This window comes from Lasioglossum baleicum, chromosome 9, assembly GCF_051020765.1.
Source record: "Lasioglossum baleicum chromosome 9, iyLasBale1, whole genome shotgun sequence".
Lineage (NCBI taxonomy): Eukaryota > Metazoa > Arthropoda > Insecta > Hymenoptera > Halictidae > Lasioglossum > Lasioglossum baleicum.
In genome coordinates, this window is record NC_134937.1 from 14,886,078 (window position 1) to 14,908,522 (window position 22,445).

Below are 22,445 nucleotides of genomic sequence, written 5' to 3' on the forward strand. Positions count from 1 at the left end.
AAGCGAAACCATTTCACTCGACGCGTAACAATCCGCTTCGCTAAAGCTACGGTAAACTATTCCCACGATAAATTCGATGGATTTCTCGTGGCCGGCGTATTCTCTCGTACGAAAGAAAGAAAAGTGCTCGGATACTCGTTCACGTTGAACGTTAGACGAGGACATCGTACTCGTCGGCTGTCATGGGCGGTTCGAGCCGCTTGTTTCCGGTGATCGTTGTGGTTTATTTTTCTCGAACTACGCTCCGTTAGACACACCGGGCAACCGAGTGTTCTAACGAAAGCAACAACACAAGAGACAGCGCCTCTCCCATCGAACAAGAGCGACAGAGACCGAGCGTGGTGGCGCTCAGAGTCGTCTTCTTCGTGTGTACTCTCGGGATCGATACACACAGTACACACTCGGCGCGACGTTCGCTCTTGTGGAAGGTTACGATGTACGTAGATTCCCGGAATTTTCAGGAATATGTATTTCCAATATTATTCCCATATCATGACAACGATCGAAATCGTAGATTTTTATTTTACTCAATCTCGAAGGTTGTTTCAGTTCAATCCGAAACATCAATGTGGTTTTCAGCATCTCCGAGCGATCTCGGGGGAGGAAACGGTATCGGAGAGGGGTGTAACATTTCGGGAAGCAGGTTTATTCATGATTAGACAGTGGAGCTTTATGCAAAATAAACGTATTCTACCTCTACGAACCGGAGTAACAGAATATGTTCAATAGGTGAAAAATAATGTAAAACTATTTTGGAGTTCTTTTCTAATCTTTTCAAAGTTATTTTAAATTACGCCTACTCGTTCTTGTCATAAATGCATAAAATTCCGCTGTCTATTCTTTATTACATTTTGGAATTCGTCTAATGTTTTCAATGTTTTAAATTACACCTAGTTATTCTTGTCGTAAATGAATAAAATCCGCGCGCTGTCTATTCATGATTAGTTTATTTTCTCTCTTAATATGTTCAATAGGTTGATAAAAATATGAAAGTATTTTGAAATCCGTCTAATGTTTTCAATGTTTTAAACTGTCTATTCTTGATTAGATTTTGGAATTCGCTTAATGTTTTCAATGTTTTAAATTACGTCTATTCGTTCTTGTTATAAATGCACAAAATCCGCTGTCTATTCGTGACGTAACGAACGATGAGATATCAATATACAAAGATGTTTTCAAGCTAGGTCCTATTGTGTTCGATACTGTTCGGGCGAAATATTGTCCCGACCCTCGTGCGAGGTCGATTCGACCCGACGCGACGACCAGACCATTGTGTTCAATGACTATGTCCAAAATATTGTCAACACGAATCGAGTTTATTTCTAGTAATGGGATACGGTATTGTTTATAGGAATATACGTTCTTTAATTGAATGTCGTTTCGCGGAGTCTATTCAATTTGTAGAATGTTTTCTTTTCGAACGGAGGATTGAGAACTACAATTTTGAATGAAGTAGGTCATTTATTAGATTGGATACGGAATAATGTATTTGGGGAATGAATCAGTTCTGAAATTATACTGCAAATTATAGTACTGTTGCGACTGTTTATTTAACACAGGAAGTGAACCACTACCCCGTACAAGTTCAAGTAAATAGACTGTCTATTAAACAGAATGTATAATGATATTTAATAATGAATGACTTTTAAAGCAATATTCACCTCTGCTGTTGCTTAAAAACCTCCCTCACAATTTTAAATAAAACAGGACGCAAAGGGAATATTTAATAATCTTCAATAATTTTGTGCCTCTATATTTACACAATTATTTTTAATCTTCCCAAAGAACCACCCTCGCAATTTTAAATAAAATAGGATACCCATTAAAGAGAATATTTAACTCGGTCATTTATTATAATATTTCGTGCCTGCATATTTGTGGTCAGAATTCTGAAAGTGATCGAAGTCAAAATAAAAAGAAAAGAGTTTACACATTGTTTCACATCACATTATTTTAAACTAAATTAATTCATAATTAAACAGTGCTTGTTATTTCAACATTATATGGAATTCATTTACTGTTAATATCCTTTTCCTCTAAATTTCTCGCAACAAGAAATACGTGATTTAGACCACTTTCATAATTAGGGGCACAATGTTAACTAAACCCCAGTCCACTAATAAATATGAATATGTAAGTATCTAAATAGCGAATAATTTTTTACCCAACACTGAACCTAAGATCATTTCCTAAAAGAGAGGCCTGTCTGTTTACCAACCCGCAGTGTAATGATCCCTCATGATCGCATCTCGTCTCGCTGCACAGTAAAACTGTAAACACACCCTCTCGCACCCGGCGCGCGCGTGTGTGTACCTGTAAAACCCTTATTTTTGTGCGTGTTACACCGTCGCGATTTTTGCGGCGTGTCGTACGGGAATATCCGTGTTAAACGAGGCCGTGCGTTGTATGGAGGGTCCACCGTAATATTTTAGCAGGCACTGTACCCAGCCCGGGATGCGGGTGCGTGCGACCCTCTCTCGCAACACCCTCGTTACGCGTCCCTGTGTCGCGTGCGTGCCACCCCTAACTGCACGAGAGAAAGAGAGAGAGAGAGAGAGAGAAAGAGTGAGAGAGGGAGGATGGATTCTCGTTGTAGACAGACGCCGCCACCGACACGCAGGAAAATTCAAAGAAATCGAGAGAAGTGAACGAGACACGGGTACACCGACCCGCCATGCGGGTACCCCCGTGGAACGACACCCTCGCCTTGCCATGAAACGCTATGGCCACCGACCATGAAAAGAAACGTAAGAGCGACTGTCGATGATCGCTTCAACAGGAAAGATCACTTTGGTTCTGCTCCGAACTTGGTTTTACCCCTAAAATATTCATTTTTGCGAAAATGGCACGCATTTGAGAGATATTGAATTCTTCATGAGATATTATTTATTAAAAAAGTTTTGACTATTTCTAGACAATTATTGAAATTATAAAGATGCTTTGGTTACTAAATATCTTTATCAGAACAGATATTACAATAACAACCGCGCGAAGTCTAAATAAATTAAATCTGGTTACTTTCATAGCTTCGTACGCGCGCGCGTTTAGTGTCAATACTTTGGTTTCTCTGATAGCAGATAAACTTTCGCGGCTGTTGTTTGTCTCGCACTAGAGAGAGCGTGTACCGCCACCATTTTTAGTACAAATAACATGAAACATTTTTTTGTATACCTCGATATATGTAAGAAAGACCTGTAAATGAGTTTTTGGTTAACTTTTTTCCCCTCTCCCTGAAAAAATTCTAAAATTAGGGCTACATGGATGTTACACCTAAAGGGAGCGTCGAACTCGAGATAAGAGAAACAGTTTCGCGGCTCATTCAACTGGTTAATTATCTGCGCGGCTAGGGTTGGTAACAAAAGCGGGAAAGCCGGTCGACACTGTTCGCGAAACCAACCGGGTCACATTTCCTGCGGGAAGCACAGATTTTCCGCGGAGGCTGGTCGATAAGTTTGAATTTCGCGGACATTCGTCCTCGGACTATAACCTTCATCGTTTTCGACCAGAACGAACGGCCGTTCGCGACTCTTTACGCGAATAATAACCGCTTGTCGGCCGGCGAGTTCCCGTTCGCGTTCGCGTTCTAGTTTCATTGAAATTGACACCACTTTCGAGTCGGCTGTTATTGATTCGAGCATCTCCCGATGTACGTCCGCGCGCGCTTGTATCGGATAAAGTGGACAGATCGATTCGTTACACACCGAACAATTTACACCGGACGGTTATTAATATTTGATTGGTTTCGTGGGACACGCGGGAACGGAAACGTTCTCTCTCTCGCTCGACCAAATGTAAATTCGCTGGAAACGATGCGCTAGCCGCAAACCTCTGTTATTGAATATCCGTGATCGGACCTTTAAATTACATCAGAACAAAAAAAACGAGCCGACACTAGGCTAACTGGAATGTAGAGAGCACACTGTTGCTTTACGCACTTCAAATAGTCCGCGGATTTCGAGCGCGATTTTATTAATGGCGGAATCAATTCGAAATTCCGAGTGCGAATTTTCGTAAGTATTCTGAGCGGTTTTGAATTCGCATTCTGAGCGCCGAACGCACGTTCGTTTTCTGAGCGGAACATTTACATTTAAGCAAATTTAAATTTATATTCTGAGCGGCAAATTTGAATTCGTATTCTGAGGGAAATATTTACATTTAAGCAAATTTAAATTTATATTCTGAGCGGCAAATTTGAATTCGTATTGCGAGCGGAAAATTTAAATTCCGAAATTCGATAGAATTGCAATCGAAGATTTCAAGACTGCAATTTCATTGTTAATTTGTATATTTGCCGTTTTCAAGTTACACGCGCATTTTTACACTCACAGATATTGGGACGGGTTTTCCTGCGAGCGATGCATAAACATTTTGTTTTGCATAAAGATCCGTGGGTTTGCCGATCATTATCTTCAACCCGATTATGCGCGTTTCGAGGCTGCGACCGCAATGGCCGCCATCTACTCGAGATCTGCTCCAAAATTTACCAAGACAACATCACAAACGTTTATCAAAGCTTTTTCCCCAGAACTGAGTTCACAAAAAAGTCTCTCAACACTAGTTTTAAACTGCGCGCCAACTCGTTTTTTGCTATAAATGCATAAAATCCGCAGTGTGGCGACGTAAAGTCATTTTAAGTGCTCCGTAAACCTAGTGTTAATTAACCCTCCGTCTGCAACCTCATTTTTATCGGCGTCATCTGCATACTGGGTCGTTTACGTTCGCGACTCTTACCGTTGTAGGCTTTCAAAAAATTTTTAAAAATTCTGGACTACGTATTAACGGGTACACAATTCTATCTATAAATTAATCGTAATAAAAATTAATTCCTGGTTAAAAATGAGTCTCCCACACGTGACCGACCCAGCAGCAAAGGCGTTAAAACACACCTGACGAAAGTTGCTTAATGAAAATGTTCAAAGAGTAGGAATAAATTGCTTGGAAAAAGCGTTTAAATAATAAGCACCGGGTAGAGTCGTTCCTGCGGAGGTTATGGCACTGGAAAGCCCCCGTTTGCATCACTGCACGGTGTCACGCCAAGGCGGTCGACTTTATATACAAATTTTTTCTCGGAAGAGAAAAACCACGCTCGGAATTATTCCGGGGGCCTGTGTAGCATTTTCCATAATTGTTCTTATCGCCGTTCGATCGGGAAGGGGAGGCTTGAAAACCCCGATGTACCGATTCGATTGAAACCTTTTTAGCAACGGGTCACGCAGAGAAGGAAATTCTGACGTTTATTTTCCACCTCTGTAACACCGCTACCACTACACACAGAGCAGGCGTAAAGGTATACCCGTTCGTAAAATAGAAGGGAAAAAAGACACGCCATCTAAAACTCGGCCGACCCAATTCAAATTTAAACCGGGTACACTGCCGGCGGAAAGTTTTCGACCACTTGAAAATTCTCGCCGGCCGGGAACTGGAACGACGAATTTTTACACACTTTTTTATGCTTAACCGCTCCCGTACGATCAAACCGCCGGCCATTTGCAAAATATTATCCTGAAAGAATGCTCGCGGAAAAAGCGAGAAACTTGCGCTGTATGCAAATTTTTTGGAAATATTCTCTAACGTTAATTTAATAGACAAAGGTGAATTTTCAAATGGTTAATGGCCAGATTTCGAATGGTCGAGTCCGTATTTTCTGAACGCCCGCGATGAACGCGTTTGTAAACGCAATTACGCGAGGTTAATGCAAGCACGGTGCGATTATAATTCGTATTATAGTGCGCTAGCTTTCCATAGACGGTCCACGGACTCTTTCTCTGTTTGCAAACGCACTCGTCGAGCACACATAAAGCCGAAAATAATCTCTAACCAGTGCCTCTGCGGTCCAAGCATTTCGAACGTTGCATTTCCTCTCCGCTCCTATATTTTGCACGATAAACACACTTTCTTCCGAGTAACAAAGATGCAAAACTTTCATAATTCATATCGTCCCGAGGTTGCAACCGCTAGGTGTATTAATTAAACAGTTTATGCGAATAATTAATTCCGTGTTTGCACGGGAGCAGTTTCTTGAGAGAAACGCACGAACAGGGGAAATACTGTTGCGACAAATAACTGGAACCTCGCGGAGTCGGGGACAAAGGAACTCTACCCTTCGTTAAAAAGAAGAATTCTTGAAGAGAAGGCGGTACACTTATTTGCTGTTTGTTCTCGGAACCCACAGAGGGATGGATTAGCTGTTTAGAATGTCAAGATTACGCTCACGGACCTGTGCCGCGGGTGACACGGCCAAGACAATGGCGATGCTTGCGTTTTGCGGCTCGGTCCTGTGCCTCTACACCTCGTGCCCTAAATTATTCTTCGCCCGACCAACTTGGAAAAATCATTTTGCGTTAACCCCTCGCACTCGGAGCTGTTTTAACTAAAAAATTAAGCATTTATAGTAATCGATTAGTAGACTGTGGATCTTTATTCAAAATAAAAATTGTCTGCACCGCGATCGCAAGAAATAGGGTTAAATCATTCAGGATAAATGTCGACATTATACATCTAATTCCTGAAATTGCAAATGTGCAATTTAATTGTGCACGTACCGAAACATCAGCTCACTTTCCCAAGTATTGGAGTTCGTGTCCAGAATTGTTGTCGGCGAGTATAATGATTCGAAGTTAGGATTTTCTGTGTTCGGCTCCTCTTCGGACAGTGACGTACAAAATGGTGTATTCGCTGTCCACGTAGAAACAGTTGAACACGCGTGTCTAGGAGATCGTAGGTGAGTCAGAGAACGAGTAGTCACAGATGGTTCCACCAACGACAGAGCCATTAAGGGTAACTGTCAGATGGCTTTAACAGTCGTAAATGGCCTGGGACACACTAACAGAGCCCATGAATCCTTTTCTCTTCTCGGAAGCCATGTCGAATCGTTCCTGTACTTGTCTCGTCGGAAACAATATCGCAAACCTCTCCGTACGAAATGAATTCACACGCTGAGTAATTTAGCTGATGATAGATACAAAATTGGCAAGAACGTGCCTGGAACCAGCAATTTCGACGGGGTTCTATTGTCAAGTATGAAATTCAAGTTCAAACGGCCACAGCGTGGCGAAGGGGTGCATGCCAATCGCATTCCCGCGGACCGATAACAATCGTAATAGGTCCAGACGTGTTCGAATTACAGATAGTTCATAGGGAGCGTTGCAGGGAGCAACAAGAATGCCAGCAATCACGCGCATTAGGTCCGACATTTGCTCCGACGAGAGTCACTCGATCCCTGCGAAATGACACTTAAGCATTAAATCGATCGATATTCATGAATGCATATTGAACTTGATCCCATCGCCATCTCGGACGGTTGTGCGCGTGCGGTTCTCTGTTCCCACAATCACTCAAGCGTATTACAGCCATCCTCTCCTCTTTCCCTCTCGATCTATCTATCTCTCTGGGTTGTCGATCTTCGACACCGAGTCCTAGAAGCACGAGAATATGTCCCGGAATCGGTACGAGGACGAGAAAACTTTAAAAAGCTTTCCCAGAATGAAATCACTAAAAATACTGCATTATTATTTACGGACGTACGCGAACTCACGCGAACGCGACACCGGCCGTCGCTGGTGGTCTCCCTTTTGTCGTCGAAAACAATTGAGATATTTTGAGCGGTCTCTTTAGCCGGAACAGAGTCGTCTCTGTGTATGGTACGCTATAGTATAGCATACTCTCTCGAAGGCTCGTGCTCGCTTGACAGGAGCACGCGTGTCTCGTGAACGAATCGAACGGAAGCGCTATTGCATCGGCAATACGGCCGAGCGATTTCATTGGAATGCCCGGATGCGTCACTGTCTACAGGGTGATTCACTTATCGCAGCTTCTCCGGAAACGTATCAATCTTACAAGAAAAAACCAAGGAGCATCTGCATTATAAAGAAAAATCCAAAGAAAGTCTGTATGAAAGAGAAAATCCAAAGAAAATCTGTGCTGATTCAAGAAATCTAAGAATTCGATTCGATGCACTCGTGTTCCGTAAAAATTCGATATGTTTCGAGAGTGTCCGCGAAGATTAAATTTAAGAAAGAAAATTTTGGGATAATCGGGATCGCAGCGAACCGAATCACCCGGTACACGAGCGGCTAGAGTAGAGAGCGCGCGTGTGTCTTCGGCTTAAACAAACGATCGGTATGCAAGGTGAGAGGGCGATCCATTCAGAACCCGCGCGGAATGCAGAAAAAGCGGACGTTTCAGACAAAAGGATATCGGCAGTTACGTCCCGACGATGTGGAAGCCCTCTCCTGGACCCCGTTAGTCATAGTCGTCTATCGGCGGAGCACCTTGACGACTTCACCCTCGAAATCCGAGATCCTATCCGAGCTGGAGGCTCGTTCCAACTGTACGGGGTTTCACGCTCGACATTTGACGTGCGTCGACTCTCCGCCTGAATCTTCCTTTTTTCCCCAGCGATTTTCAGAGAGAGATACGTACAGGGTGTGCCAACGAAACCGTTACGACCTGTCTTTTCACCGTCGCTTTCTCGCCTCGTCCTTTTTCCTAATTAAATAGGCCACCGGGGTGCATTTCGCGCGACCAACTTTTCTGCCGCCACCTCCGAAAGAAATAATGTGTGGCACCCCTCAGCTTTCTTCAATGCACAGTTAGGCCTTTCCATTTTTAGAGCGTTTGTCAAAAGTATATGACAGTTGTCCGAAGCGTAGATTAATCGAATTCGAATCGGAGGTCCGTTCGCTTCGACATTCCTCGTGCTCGTTAATAAATCAGCGAAAAACCGGAGGCGTAGGAACCTCTCACCGTTAATTCCCCGGTGTACTTATAACTGGTCCGACCGGCTAATTAATTTTTTCTCATTAAAAGCTACCGGAACGTCGCGAACGAAAATAGAGAAATATAGTTGTTCGCTCGCGCCAGAACTAGGCTTGGCACATACCGAACTATCGAAATTTCTGCGAGGTTCTCACGGGGCCAGAAACTATTTCAGGAGGAACATGTTCAATTCATTTGATTGAATGTCCGCACATACCACCTGTAGTAGTCTTTAATACGTAATCTCTACTTTCTTAAGCTCCGGGGGCAGTTTGTAGTTTGCATGATTCAGTTGACTTCTGAAATTGATCGGCCTCCGGCGACTGGAACGCGAGCTGACACGGTTTTGCATTAGGGGATTGGATCGTAACAGTTTATTACACCGTTTAGGTCCACTTTCTGGCTCATTAAAAAAATATTCGTAAAAAACCTCCGAATGAAAAGGGGGCGGAACACAAAGTGTTACGTTTAAATGACCGAAAATTGAACAGAACGCGGCGATGGTTACGGGATTTGGTCTCGGCGACGTGAAATGAAACGGGGGCCGATCCTCGTTACGACGAGATTACTCGCGACGGTCTAACGAGGTGCGGTAACAAATGTGGACAGAGCTTTATGATCATTCGGATATACAGTGGGCGCGCGGAGTCTGAGGAAGCTGGGCGCGCAGCTTTCAAGCCCGTTTCCGCCTTAAATTATCTTTGAATTAACATCTCGTAGTATCGTCTCGCCGCGCGCGCGATGTACTCTCTCGCAGCGAGCGAGCGCGCGTTCCTTTCACCGCTTGAATTTTCCGTGCAAACGCTTCGGGGCCTCGAGACCGGCCGGAAAGAAGGGCAAGGGACGAGAAGGGACTGCTCTCTCTCCCTCTCTCGGAGAGTGAGAGACGAGAGACTCTCTTTTTTACCCCCGGCAGAATTGCAAGGCAAACTATGCGGGAACGGACCAACGTCGTCGTCGTCGTCGTCGCGAAACGCGCGACGCGTCTTCCGGCTTTTCAAAAGAAAGATTACGCGTCGAAAGAGAAGAGCCTGGAATGAATTAGGCCGACGGAATTTCACCGGGGACACGTTTCCGACACTATCCCGAACCCTTCCGAACCGCCCCCGCATGAATTCGCTGACAGTTTAACCGATTATGGTCGTTAACGGCGGTGGATGTTCATTGGAGGAACTTTCGACGCTGGAATTGATCGTGATGGTCGTCGTGAGCTGGATATAGGTTTTGGAGATGCAGTAACGTCTTGATCCATGTGAAAACGGAACCTAAATGTTACTTATATCAAGCACTATTCTTTGATCTCTTGGCTGGAGGGGTGGACGTAAAAATTTTTACGTTCGAAAACTTTGTTTATTTAATCATTTTAGTGAACTAGAAAAACAAGACACTCTTCAATTCTTTAAATGTTCTTGTTGTGTTTAATTGCATCTGCTTATTGTTCGTATATTGTACATATATGAAATCTAAAATTTGTACCATTTAACTATCCGTGAAAATGGATTTTTACGTTCGAAAATTTCTTCGTTTATTTAATCATTCCACTGAACTAACAATAATATACAGACACCATTCAATTCTTTAAATGTTCTTGTTGTGTTAAATTGCATTTACTTATTGTTCGTTATACAGGGTGTTTCCTACTTTTCCGGCAAGATTGTAGAAGCATGATCTACAAGTGAAAATACGAAAAAAAATGTTATATGAAGTTTGTTTATAAACGATGTCAAGCTTGTATCAATGCAGAAAAGGTGGTCATTTTGAAATGATGATTTAAAAAATTTTAGCGATCCTCGTATATTAAGAAATACATCTCGTAAGTACAGGCAAAGTAAACACAATCGACCTTCCGTATTATTCAGCTTTAAATCTGCTGTTCCGTACCTATTCAGGCTACATGGATGTATATGTCTATACATCATATTGTAATAAAGCGTTTATAAATAAACTTCCTATAACATTTTTTTCGTATTTAATAAACATCTTGTATATGTATACATAAAATCCGAAGTTTGTACCCTTTAACTATTCCGGTAAGGAACGAATGGTACCGATAGAGAGGATCTACATTGCACGCGGTGACAATGAATGATCTGTTGACAAATAATCCGAGTGGAGGACAAAGGTCGGAGCATTGAACTCTTGTAGAGAAGGAGTCGAGAACACCTAACAGCGTCTTCTACAAGAAGGTCCTCGAAGTGGTCTCTCTCGATCTCCTTCGCCGGTATAATAAATTTCCGAAATCAAGAGGCTCTTCTCTCGCGGGGAGAAAGAACTTCCGCGCGTAATATTTCCCCGTCTCTTTTTCGAGCACGGTCGACGGAAGTTCTCGATAATTGAATATCGATTGGCTCCGAACCGGGTGAGATCGAGAACCCGGCGATTCTCGCTCGAGAAATCACGTTTCTGCGCCATCTTGGCCCTCCGAACACACGCGACGGATTCGCAAAATAATTCACTGTGATTTAGACCAGGGATTTCGCCACACGTTTACGAAAAATTGTCTCCAAAATGTTCAATTTAAAAAAAAACGTTAAAGAAATCGACAAAAATTGTATATAAAAATACAAGCTTTTTCAAAAATACACAGAAATTGTGAATGAGAATAGCGAACAGAGGAAATAATATTTGGAGCAAGTGCTACGACACGGTCCCGGCGTCCATTACCTTTATTTCCGGACGCACGCGAGTACCGACCACTTCGCCATGTTCGCGGCACTTCCGGGCTCGGTTTTTAATTATAAAACTTTCCATTTCGGCTGCATTTATGTTCCCATTCGTTTCCGCGCAGGTAACTCGCTAATCCTGGAACTTCTGAAATTCGCGGCTCCTCTGCTTCCGGTTGTTCTCGTTTCCCTGTATCAGTAGGACGTCTCTAGATCAATCTAGACGACGATGGCCGTGATCCCAGTTGCTCTTGAAGCGGAACGATAACTGTACCTTACGGTCTTTTATCGAACCGATACTTTTATCGAGAAAATTGAAAAAATCTACGCCGAGCAAAATTCCGTGAAACTTGCATTCAATGTAATTTCATTTAATATCGTATTTTAACCATTTTTTAAAGTACAACAAATTTCGTGAACTTGCATTTTTCCGGTGAAAGAATAAAAAGGGAAAATTGTTGGTTAATTTGAAAGGCCAATGGGACATCGGTAAAAGGTGGCCGTGAATACGAACGACGAATTAGCTCGTCTTCTCTAATTAGTAGATTAAAAAGGGAAATGTTCGAGCGCCTCTCGACCACATGAATATTTATACGACTCTGAACAGCGCTCATTATAACGAACGATTAACAATCTCCCACCGCAACTATGAACATTGACACCGTCCCGGGGATAGTCTGGTTCCCTCGAAGTCGCTTCGGCTCTTTGCAAAATTATTAAATGGACTGAACGAAGTTAGGAGAGTGTCCCTAATTGTCCGAGGAAGTTCACTCTCGGCCCGACGCGCCTCTCGCGAAGATCTTTCGCGGGGAACTCGATTAACGTCGCTTTTGTGAATTTTGGAATGTCCTGGGGAATACAGGATATCCTGGGAACCCGGTAAGTGGAGCATCCTTGCTCGTGATTCATGGTTTATTCAAATTTTCCTTGCTAAGAAGTGTAATAACGTCATCGGCTTTCTTGGACTTAAGGAAATGAGCCGAAGCACTGGTAACACCTCATTTTTGCAAATTTACTGTTGGGAAACTACATGATGAATAACTACACGACTTTTTGCTACGTGTTCAAACATGATTCAGTATCGTAGATAAATTTTTGCAGTATGCTGTCCTGTTGCTATTAGCATTTTACAAAGTAACTGGAAGACTTGAAAATTTATTTATCCTGTAAGCCAGCAGAGCCAATAAAACGCAGTGAGAGAATTTCTGTTTTGAAAACGTATTTGCTTCTCTGCAATCGAGACGAAAGTATCGATAGAAATAAAGAGGAGTACTACACGTTTGCAAGATCGAACAGGATATTCCACGGATCAGGAAAGAAGGATGCAGCAACGACACTGCACCGGAAACGACTCAGACTTCCGAACAGATATTGAAGCACCGAAGTAATATCGAAGTCGCGATTTTTTTTTCTCGCTCTAATATGAATTTGCTTGGATATCTGGTTATTTAAACGATAAAATCGCCTCGTCTTTTTCTCTCTATCTAGCTCGGAAGCTTCGACGCATCAAATGTTTTCGCTGGTAGAAATATGAAAGAACTTAGGAAAAGAAGTTCGAAGGTACACGAAAATCTCGACGGTTCCTCGAGTTTTTAAGCCGCGACCGGTTTGCGCTGAATCTGGCAACTTCGTAACGCTTTCGGAGTTTTGAATTATTTAAAAATCTCCGTCCTCGAAAGTTTTCCGAATCGCTATTTGCTTCGAGTCGTATGGTCCCGACAGCTTGCGGAGAAGTTGAATTGTTTAAAAAATCTTGACTCTGTGGAATTTTTTGAAGGTTTTCGCAGCCTTTGAATGCATCATTCTGAGACCGAGGTGCGCATTCATGAATGTTTTAAGGCGTTCCTATTATCTCCGCCCTTAAGAAATGTTTTTTATACGAAACTCGTTCGTTCGACAAACTTCATATTTCAAGCTCCGTATATTTTTGAGGGAAGTCGACCCAGATAGTCGTAGTTAAAACTTTATAAAAATTTCAGGCTTTATTGAAACTGTCTGCTCGATGCCTTATAATTGGTGCAGAAAATGTTGCACCAAGATCCCCGGTCTAATTATAACGCCACTTGTTCAAAATGTCAAAGTGCATCAATCTGGAAACTTGCAGTCCCTAGCACGCTAAGTTAAACGTTTAACTAGCCACCAGTTTCAGAAGAGTTCTCACTTCTCCGAAACTTTCTAACGAGAATCAAACCGCGAAGAAACTATATAAATTATACTAGGTTAATAATTACATTATAGCCGGATAAGATTGAGAATAAACATACTGTGCGAAATTTCAACCCTGTATCTCGATCGACAGAGTGGTTATAGGGTAAAATCGAACAATGTCAGATTTTTAAATTGAAAATCCAGCTTGTAAAAAATTAGAAAAAAAGGGCTATACCCTTCGCATCGATTGAAGGTTGTCAAGAAACCGAGTTTTCGTCACGGGGAGGCGTTTCTCTCGCTGAATTTCCAGCTCTTCCCGGCATTGTTTCATAGAATAATGAAAGTGCATAAATCCCGAAGCTACCGGTCCCCGATACACTAACCGCTTAACAGTTCTCCGGATGCAGGATGCGCCGTGGCTCGTGGTAAAAACGATAAAAGCATGATTACGCGCGACAGAATGCGCCGCGAATGAGTAATAAAATGGTTCTTTTTTTGCGGCAGCGACATTGTTTCCGAGGAAAATGACTCCGAAGATCGTTGGCCGCACCTGCCGCAGCTAAACGAGCCTCGGCGGTTTTATCGCGTGCCCATAATTCCCCTTAAATTTCTGTAATCCACGTCGCTTGGTCATTCAAATCCCGCGCTGGGCAGCTCGAAACATTGGCGACGCGACTAAACCGCAATTAAAAGATCGATCGATCGATCGGAACTAGTCCGTCCGAATCATTTTGTAGACGTTTCGCTGCTTTTGGCAACAATTTAACGTGACAATATTCCACGACCCTCGATAAGCAAGATTTTACGATCGTCTGGTGAACTTTATCGCCGCGACTCGGTATTATTAGTTCTTTTTCATGCCATTTCTAGGAAATACTTTATTTCCCGAGAAAATTGCATCGAAAGCTTCTCTGGGAACCGTCTCCCACCCCCCTCGTTTTACGATCTCCTTTTTACGAGCAAGCCTCGCGGTCTGCGCGCCAGTTTTAATTTTCCGATTGTTTTCAAAGGAAACTTAATCGGCGAGTGCTCGTAAATGCAGCAAAAGAACATTATAAAGTATATGAATTTAAAGTAAAGTCTATGAAGCAAAAGAGCAAATTAAAAAATCCACGAAAGGACGTAGGACGTTAAAAAATCCAAAGGAATCGTAAACGCTTAAAAATCCGAAGAATTCATCGGTTCCAGGCTCAGGGAAGACTGCCGGTGTCTCAGTTTCGTATTTTAGCATTTTCCGGGTAATTATTTGCGGATAAAGCATGTTCGAGTGGTTGACTAGGGCAGAAGTCAGTCGAAGTGGGAACGCGGCCTAATTCTCGCATCGCCGCTCTTCTTGTTCGACATCGACAGGGCCGCGGATTAACCGGTGCCTTTCAAAAAGCTTTTAAAACAGCCTGGAAAGCTGAAAAAGCACACGGCGAAGCGACCACGGAAAGAAAACTATTCCCATTGCCGGCTGTTTTTTCGAAAATACATACCTTTCGTGCCGCGGTTCGCTCTTTCGGCTGGGAGCGCGGTTTCGAGTAAACCGGAATCGGACATTTCGTAGCTTAAACCTTTCCTCGGGCCATTATAGTAAAGCGAAAACCACGAATCTGTTTGCTCTTCCGGTGCTCACAGCTCTGTTTCCCATTGTTGCAAAACTTCGCGGCAGAATGATCGTTTTTCCGAGGAATTTCCTTGATCTTCCTCGGCACGGTTGAATGCATTGTTAAACGCACTTTTCACAGAGCTTCCGTGAAATAATCGTGGCTTTTGCCTGGCTCAAATTCAACCTCAACCTGGAGTTTCGTCTCCCAGAAATTTATTGAAAAATGAACCCTGAACAAGCGGGATAATCTAAAACGAGCAGAATCATTGGGGAAAAGTGTAGTTTCGCGAGAATCTGCGGAAGGGTTGAGCAAACCGAGCGACAACAGCGCTCGTAGCTGGCGAATTGGAGCAAAATCGGAGGAGACGGTTTTGCGAGGCAAAGAGATCCGAGTGAAAGGAGATATCCTCCCTGAATCACGCGTTATGATTCATTACCCGCCATTAACGCGACGGAAACCGTATCCGCGATCTAGAGAGCATGAGAGACAGAGAGAAGAAGAGGCTCGAAGGATTTGCGAGTTCCGCGATTCCGATCGGATATGGATCGAGATATCATGCGACAATCGTGATCTCGATCGACAGGATGGATTTCACCGGCCGGATAACAAAAGCGAAATATCGAGCGGCTAGGCGTGGCATAAAGGAGCTCGAGGGAGTTAACTGCGAGCGCAGAAATCGATCGGCGGAAGTCGTTGCTTCTCATCTCTCTCTCTCGCTCTCTCTCTCTCTCCGCCCCTCTATTCTGTACTCTCATTCTCTTTTGCTCCACGTTTCCATGCACATATCGCACGTATGAGGCTGCGATTGAGAACGCAACAATTAAAAATAATTAAACTGTCGCCCTATTCGATCGCAGAGCTATGAACATTTGATGGACCGCGGGAGTTCAATTCTTTCGCAGTTGAAAAATTCGGGTGAAATTCTCTTTATACTTGACCTAGGTAATTTCCCCTAGTAGGACGTTCGGAAAGTCGCTTCGTTTTCCTAAGGGAAAATGAAAGCCAATTTAAAATCATATTAAGTAATAATGTTATTTCTTCCCGTAATGATTTCAATAGAGGATAACTTATGTATCGACATCTTCGATTTTTAAAATTTTTCAACAATTTTAAATTTCATATGCTCAATTTTACTACAAACGCATAAAGATCCGCAGTGTAGCAATAACAAATGGAGGCAATGCCATCTCTGCACGAGAAACGAAATTACTTTCCGAGCGACCTAATATTTTGAACAAAAGCATCGCCGTCCTAATCACCGCAGAAAAATACTGGATCAGCATTTCTCCGAGATCCAAAGACAGCTGGAAACTCTGTGAGCGGCGTGGATAATGGGACGGCGCTGAACGATCGGTAAAAAGCTGAAATCAGTGAGAAACCGGGATCATAATTGCGGTTCCTTTGGCACCGAGCTTGGCTTCCTGCATTAATCTTTCTTACTTCTCTCTGGCGGCTATGGTCGTGAAACGAAAAGTGAGTGAAAGAGAGGAACGCGGTTCGGGTACGCGAGACGCAAATACTGTTTAAATCTTCAAAGGCGTTTCCTTATTCTGGGGGTAGACGTCGTCGTCTGTGGGCCCTCCCTTTCAATACTTCATATTATTCTGACCCCGGCGTCGAAGGAACCAATAATGTCGTCGAAGGAATGGTTACGGAATGCAAATACCAAATCGAGTTCCTCTCAATGGGAACGCGGCCTGCCGGAACGGACGTCGACGAATATATCGACGCGGCTTCGCGAAACAACGACTCTCTCCCGATCGAATCGTGTGGCTCGATCCTCGTCGCAAATCGTTCGCACGGTCGGATATTAATCGCTTCGCTCCGAGGCCCTCTCGGGGCACGAAACACGTTGCCCTGTTCCCATCAACTATTCAGAGAACTTAGGACTCCAGGGCCGGAGAGCTCAAATTTTTGGAATGTTCGGACTTCCGAGTTCCTGCGACGTTGAAATTTCTTAGAAGGTTTCTCTCAAATTGTTGAACATTTCGAGGTTTTTAAAGTTTTGGTCTTGCCAGGATCAACTGAAACGGCCAACCATCATGCGACTAAAGGCCGATTTATATCAGATTTGAAAATAAGATTCATTGGTTAAATTTTAGACAATACAGCTTTATTAATCGATTATATTTCTACAATTAGAAAAGAATGGTGACTCCTTATGCAATCATCTAATACTATCCGCGCAGACACAGAACGTATCCAACCAGACAGATATTCTTCAATGCATTTGAATGGAAGTGTTTATATGTACCACTTCTATTCAAATGCATTGAAGAATTAATCTGTCTGCTCGGATACGTCCCGTGTCTGTGCGGATAACATAAATCGACCTTAATAAGCACAATCTTCCCAGAAATCGTTCCTCTTCGCTCACAATCTACTCTCCCAGCACAGTAATGCCGAGCGAAGACAGTAGAAATCGATCGAGTGGAGTTCGTTTACCGGATCGAAGAGTTAACAGGGATTCAAGGGACGTGACTTCGGCACGAACCCACGGTAAGAGGCAAACGTGTCCATATTCCCATTGGCCCGAGAATTCTTGCATATTTCAAAGTCGCGGGGCAAGCGTACGTAGCCACCGTTCTTCCTCGTCCCGGACAATTTCAGACAAGAGATAAAGAATCGCCCTGACTCGCTGTCCCTTTATGCGCTCTTGTCCGTGATAAATCTCGCGCATGGCGTAAAATAAATATCACTCGGACGCCATTACCCCGGAAGCTCGCACGGACTCGCAAAAACACGAAAACACTATCCTCGCAAAATGCAAACCACTGAAATCAATCTCCGAAGAAATGTGTAACTTGGTGTCCATCTTTCACCACCTGAAAAATTAATTCTGTAAATGTGCATATAAGAAAATTGCCATAAGAGGATTGCACACGTTCCCGAGAAACATTGTCCTTGTCTCTGGAAAAAATCCATCATCCTTGTTTTGTAACGAAACATTTTATTTTTTCATTTCCGAAGAAGAATTGTATGGAATTAATTGTACTCACTTCTATCGTATTGATCTTTCATTCACAAAAATATTCATTAAAATTCGTTTTGTCCACAAACATGTTTATTTTCGGAATAGAATCGATTCGATTTTTCATTTCGCTCGCGCGCGCGAGGGGTAGGAATGAATTTGCCGGCGACGAACTAGAAAACTAGAAATTCGATTCGGTCGAACGGTTCGTCGGCTCCTCAAAACGAGCCGGCGTTAACGCGATCGCGAAGGGACGGCGAAGGAAAACGTGATTTTCCGGGGTAAAACCATCTTCCTTGCATCGAGAGACCTCTTCCTCGACGTTGTAAGTGAACGGTCCGCCCCCGCAACTTTTCGACCATATGGCGCGGAGGCCTCGTAAATGCGACGATTTACAACGTATCCCTGAGGCGAACACTATGCGACCACCGGTGTATGTATTCGCGTAAACAAACCTGCTTGCCAGATGCTTACGAAACGGCCAGCCTCCCTTCCGGGCCGCTTCCGATACTCTCTCGGACGTTTCTTATTTTCTTCGGCGAGTTTCGATTGGCTCCGCTGCGCCGAGTTTGCTCCGAGTATGATTTAATCGAAACTTATTGACCCACCTGTATGAAATTGTGTTTTCCCTGGTCTGGACAAGCGGGATGGAATCTGGAAAGCGTACTCTCCATGCGAAGTTTATTTGAAAAATTCCGAACCGAGAGTTTACTTACATCGTGTACAAACAGTTTCTTGTTTCGTTTCTGATTTTTTAAATTTTAGCAATCAAATTGTTGAACAATTTTGGATTTGTAATCGATTCAGCTCGTCTGACGCGTCGAGAGGTTAAACCAGAGAACAGTATCACAGGCACAATAGCGGGACTATTAATCACACAAGGTATATCGGCCTGGTGTCAAGACCCGGCAACAAAGAGCCGAGAACAGTATTATCGAAGTCATTTCCGTTTTCGTTGTACACGACCGATCCGCATTTTCCCTCCCGTGTTCACAGGCCGAAATTTCCTAATTTATCGCGCCCTCGCCGGAGAATCGAATGCGAGACAACCATCATCCGGCGAGTTAGCCGAGTTCGCCTGAAGTTCCCATCTCTCTGTCCTGATAATTGAAAGCTCGGGACACAAAGCTCGGCCTCGAATATGCGATACACCTACACGGGGCCGCACACGTTCAACGACCATTGTTAAAACGCGACTCCCCGAGCATGCGCCTCCCTTACAGCTTAGGGCAACCCCGCGACGCCGGGAACAAAAATCAGAGATCAACTTTTCGTTAGCTGTCTCGCTAGTTGACAATTTTTTAAATGTCAATTTACTCAAAATTGTTTTAGCATACTACTCGTTGAATGTTGTTTTTGAACCATTTATTTTATTCACGGGTGTGATGGTTTTTAGAAATCATTTCTTTTCTCAGTCGATTAAGATCAAGTGGAATCCTGCGATTTTATTTGGAACGTGCAAGGTACCAATTGTGTGTGTGTGTGTGCACAATTTTTAAAAGCCAATATCCTGTTAAAATATGTTTTAGCATTCTATTTGTGTTGAATGTTGTTTTTGAAGCATTTCTTTCATTCGTGGATGTGAGGATTTTTAGAAACCATTTTTATTCTCAGTAGATCAAGACTAACAATAAGTGGTATTCTGCGATTTTATTTGCAACGTACCAAAAAAATTCTCGACAGTAGAAGGATGTTCTTAAAAATGTTTCTACATGAGATTCAATGTTGAAACTACCCTAGAAAAAATGTCCGACCTGTATACGGTGAAACGATTATCACAGCGCCATAAGAGCGTTAAAAAATCGACGGCTATCAACTGAAAAAGCGCGAAGAAGAAGCTGAAGAAGGCGGAACGCTAGAGAACGATCCACAACGAGGTCTCGATTTGCATAGTCGTTAGATCGCGCGAAAATCCCCCGGCCAGATAGCCACGTATCGTGGTCTCGTTTTACGGGTAGGTTGGCGAGATCCACGGCGTTCTAAAAGGCTCGGGGAGTAGCTCCGTCGCCGCTCGTTTAATATTGCAACCCCGTAAAAAGGAAATCATGGTACTGGATTATAAGTCGGCCCGGAGGCGCCGCGACGCTCAGACGACGCCCTCTTCTTCTCGACGCCTTACCGTCGACGACTCAGGCTCAGGCTGTTCCCTTAATCTTGAACAAGCTAGGGCCCGGACCATGGGACATTATTAACGCTAAAAGCTCGTTGCAAATGAACCTCGATGCTAAGTACCCGCCACGGGCACCGGCGACGAGCTGTCGATACTTATCTCGCGGAATTGCAACGGGAAACTTGCCCGCGCTGAGACAATGAGAAAACTTTCGCGAATGAACTCTCCCGGCGCCCTCTGCTCAACCCCCACTCTCTCTTTCGGATTTCTGTCTCTCTTTCTCCTCCTCTCTTTCGGACCATATTGCCGATGGCCCGCATATCCGAAATTTTCTGCGAAACTTCCCATTGTGCAAATTTTTAGAAAAGCGCTCGTTGAAACTCCTCTCCGCACGTTTGTATAGGTTTTCGAGGGTCCGCCATTGATAATTGTGTGCTCGCCCCTATCGGCCTCGCTCAAGGAACACTCTGTAGACTGTTCTTGAATCGATAGTATGTAGATACCTACTACTACTAACAGTTCCAAAAAATGCAAATAATTCATCATTGTTGCCAGGCCACGACCTTGAAAGTTCACCGCACCCTCCAAGAAGAAAAGCCACCTTATCTTATCGTCCCGAAAAAGAAAACAAATAAAACCGCGAATCAACCGAATGCATCCGTGTCTTATCACTGCCGTTATCAAAACCACGTATCGCACCATGGGAAAAAAATCCAGACTGTTGTAGATAATAGTCGATATCGTCGCCAAGCCCACGATAGTAGCTCGTCGACTGTCTCCACGGTAAACTCCGATTCTCCGCTGTTTTCCCACGTTGAGGATCGACCGGCAAAATCATCTACGGTTTGCTATATTTTTCTTTTTTCAAACAATCCCCGCGCGCTGGTTATACACAGGCGCAGCCCGTCGGGGAAATTACGGCCGCGAAATAATTAATCGGAGCCTCGCCACTGCTCGTACATTTTGATTTTACGCGCGCCTGCACGGAAAACACAGAAATTACACGGCGAGAGTTTAAACAATTCCGCGATGAATTATCGAAACGGTACACATTGCAGTCCACGCTCTCGCTCCCGTTCCCTCTCTCTCTTTCTGATCCAGAGAGCATAATGGCGAGCCTGTGACTCATGATCCTCGGCGATCCACAAAGGAAAAATCCGAGCGATCTCTGCTCTCGGTCTAATTCCGCTTCAATTAGTCGGCGTCGTTAGTGAGCGCGTCTTCCTGCGATCTGCTGCGACAAATATCTGTTAACATCGAGTGGTGAAGACTCTTCACATTGCATTTTTACGTGTGCAATGTTTACTATCGTACGTTTTGCGCGACCAGGTATTTCCCAGCGATTTTTCTTTTCATGTGTGTTTGAAAAAGTGATTAGTGGATTGCGGGTTTTGTGCGTGTATTTATCAGGAAAATTGTCAATTTCGTTTAATCATTGAAGAAAATAATTGTGTATATGGATTACTGGAGGAATTTGCGCGTTGCACTTTTATCATGGAATAATCTGTGAAATTAAGGATTATTTTGTAATGCTGAAGCTGTGGCATTTGTTAGGACGAGAGATGCGGGAAAATAGGATTACCGCGTTTTTACGAGCTATAATCCATAAAAATGAGGATTACTACCTTTGTTTAATTTAACAAATGTTCCCAACTAATCAGCGAAGAGTGCTAATTCCGTGTTGAAATTGTTCGCAAGCCTTTGGAACGGAATGTTCAACATTTACGTAGTATGTAAGGCAAACATAACACTTTTGCTCTGAAATGATTAGCTCGAAAGAAATTATCAAACAATGTGACTCAATGTTACCTATTGGATTACGCAGAAAATTGCTATCATTCTTCGTGGATGTGTTACGATATTCTTAGCTATCAATTGGCTAACGTAAAATGAATAAAAGAGGAATCAGATTTTTATTTAATTCCTGCCGCTCACAATTGACTTGCAGAATTTCGATTTTGCATAGAGATTCGCAGATCTGTACTAATTGAAACGCGAGCAACAGCCCTTTGAACAAACACAATGATTACCGTAGCACGTGGGATAATTCGAGGAATCGTCAATGAGGAAGATTATCGGCACGGTGTAAAAACCGCGTCGGGAAAACGCGGTGCGTGGCAAGGAACGCAGCCTGATAAGATAATCCTAACCGGTTGCGGAATCGTTGTCTACGCTCGTTATAGGGGGAGAAACAAGAAACAGGA

General features: G+C 43.5%; 1 protein-coding gene across 9 annotated transcripts in view; it reads left to right on the forward strand.

Annotated features, from left to right (window-relative positions):
• Positions 1 to 22,445, forward strand: part of Tty (tweety) — a 52,939-nt gene that overhangs the window by 146 nt on the left and 30,348 nt on the right. Inside the window, exon 1 of one of the 9 annotated variants that reach the window (XM_076430400.1) lies at positions 21 to 21,570. The exons of the other annotated variants lie outside the window; for them this stretch is intronic. The gene's annotated coding sequence lies outside the window, so the exon portion shown is untranslated. Of the gene's footprint in view, positions 1 to 20; positions 21,571 to 22,445 lie in introns of those variants that run through there. 9 annotated transcript variants of the gene reach the window in all.